The sequence below is a fragment of the Elephantulus edwardii genome, unplaced genomic scaffold (assembly GCF_000299155.1).
Source record: "Elephantulus edwardii isolate Elephantulus edwardi_28Jun2011 unplaced genomic scaffold, EleEdw1.0 scaffold00101, whole genome shotgun sequence".
Lineage (NCBI taxonomy): Eukaryota > Metazoa > Chordata > Mammalia > Macroscelidea > Macroscelididae > Elephantulus > Elephantulus edwardii.
The window spans coordinates 13,173,769-13,176,335 of NW_006399851.1; the positions used below are offsets into that span (position 1 = coordinate 13,173,769).

Here is a 2,567-nt window from a genome sequence, read left to right on the forward strand (position 1 = left end):
TAGAGCAGGGTTTAGGGCTCTTGTACATAGGGTTGCTATGAGTCACAAGGGACTCGATAGCACATAGCAACAACAACAACAATCATATCACATAATGTGCTTAAAGAAATGGCGTGGTAATGAATTGAAATGGTCAACAAAAGAATCTGTCACCTAATATGCAAGGAGATAATGATTTGAAGGTCCTGGCTCATATGCCTTCATGGGTGTGGAGATCACACACAACAAGAGAGGAGGGCAAAAGAGAGATTACCACTGCAGAGACACCTATGGTTCCTCAAGGCTGCCTGGGAAAAGAGGAGACAGGGGAGATGCTGGTTCTACCGTATAGGTCTTCTTTACATAATCTGAAATTAGGTTGTTTTGGGATTTTTTTTCCTTGCTGGATGCTGCAGTTCCAGGAAAGGAATGGAACTATAGGTACTATAAGCTGGAGTGCTTCCTAAGGCAAAGAGCTGTAACAACAGCTTTAGGTCTGAATCCAAGAATTTCCAAGTGTAGGATGGGATGATTGATGGATTATACCTTCACCCTAACTTGCAAAGGTAGGGCGAATGTGAACACTGCTGTTTGCCTAGTGATCAAGACAGACCATTAGTGTTTTACTTACATAACCCTATCCAACATGGGAATGATTTAAAGAATATGCACTTGTCAGACTGGCTTGGATACCTGCAATCTGATAGGCACAGTAACTGACCATGATGTTCCTTCCCAACTTACAAAAGTTCAGGCAAAAAGAAATGACAACTGGACAGAAGAAGAAATGATAGCTGAAGGCTAAGGGATGAACTTACACTTCCCCTTGCTGCATGACCATTTATGTTCACACCTCGAGAGAGACTCGAGAGCAAGGGATCAAGACCTCCTGTCAAATCTTACCGAACTCAACAACTCTCCTGCTGTGTAGGAATTGACTCATTGCTGATCCTCCAGTGTGATTTCAATGGCTGTAAGTTTTATGGGAGGAATTGCTCATCTTTCTCAAGCAGAACATTTGATGATTTGAATTACCAGAGAGGGACCACTCTTGGATTTTAGTGCAATCATTTCCCTGTTAGACTACAAGATCAGTTATTTCCCATCAAGATAGAGTACCTATTTGACATCTTTAACAATGGTAATGAGAGATTGGTATACTTTAACCAGAGGCATGCAAGAGAAGACCTGCTTGACTTCATTGATAACTAAATCACTTCTGCTAAGATATTCATGAGTTCACTATGATCAGCAATGTTTTTCACAGAAACTGGCTCTTTATCAAGTTATATTGGAAAATGTTGTCCTTTCCCTCACACAATTAGTGGTCAGATATCTTGTGTGACACATCCTCCTTTCCTCTGCAGGCTCATCATGCTTTTTGACCAAGAACTGCTTGTTGTCCTAGTTAGAGAAAAATTAAGGTATTGGGAAAATAATAGCATTTTCATGACTTATTATGATGTACCACTGAGTCAGAAACAACTCATAGCTTACCCTCTGGCAATTCACAGTGGAGGGTTTTGTCCACGTTTCTCCTTGGAAGACATGATGGACACAAACCACATGCCTCTGGTTTGTCAGTGCAAATCCTTGTCACTAGACCGCCATCATTTCCTCGTTCAGGTAGATGGAAGTCGTATCCTATTTCCTATCTCCCCAGGGAGTTGGTGTAGTAAACTCTAATCCTACATATGCAATAACATACGGTGCTAAGATTTTAGGACCAGCTTAAGGCTGAAGAGAAGGCAAGATGCCAGAGATCACGGCAGGCCTAACCGGTCCCCTCAAGAAGAGAACCTCCCCCTTACAGGTACGGAAAAGGCTATATACCTCGGTTGTTAGGGGATGTTGGAGATGGAGGAGCTTTTCCAGAGATCCATGTGGCCCAGTATCCATCTCAGCAAGGAGTAGCTTCCAATTCTGGGGTGGAGCAGAGAGTAATTGGGATGGTGGAAATGCAGAAAGATCCAATGGAACCTCCGAGATTCAAGATTAATAAGAAAATTCCCCGGGGACCACCTTCTCCTCCAGCCCCTGTCATGCATTCTCCTAGCTGAAAGCTGACAGTTAAGGAACAGCAGGAGTGCAAAATTCCTCCTTGTATTTCAAAATGGAAAAATGCAAAGGGTTATACAATTTCAATAGATAGACTTCTGGCTGCTGATGGAAGAGGACTGCAGACAGTTCACATAAATAAAAGTTTTGCGAACCTGGCCGAAACCCTCGATATTGCTGACCGGAAGGCTCGGGAAGCTGTGGAAATGCATGCCGAAGTAGAGAGAAAGATGGCTCAGAAAGAAAAGGAAAAGTATGAAGAGAAAATTCGAGAAATGGCCCAGAAAGCCAGGGAGAGGAGAGCTGGCATCAAAACCCGTGTGGAGAAAGAGGACGGGAAGGCTCGTGAAAGACATGAAATTCGGCATGATAGGAGGAAAGAGAGGCAGCATGATCACAATCTGTCCAGGGCGGCTCCTGAAAAGAGATCAAAATTGCAGAGAAATGAAAATCGAGGTATCAGTGAAATCATTGCTCTGGGTGTACCTAATCCTCGGACCTCCAGTGAAGTTCAGTATGACCAGAGGCTT

General features: G+C 43.3%; 1 pseudogene; it reads left to right on the top strand.

Moving 5' to 3' along the window:
• Positions 1-108: 108 nt before the first annotated feature.
• On the top strand, positions 109-2,563 carry LOC102870829 (annotated as a pseudogene).
• The last annotated feature ends 4 nt before the right edge of the window (positions 2,564-2,567 follow it).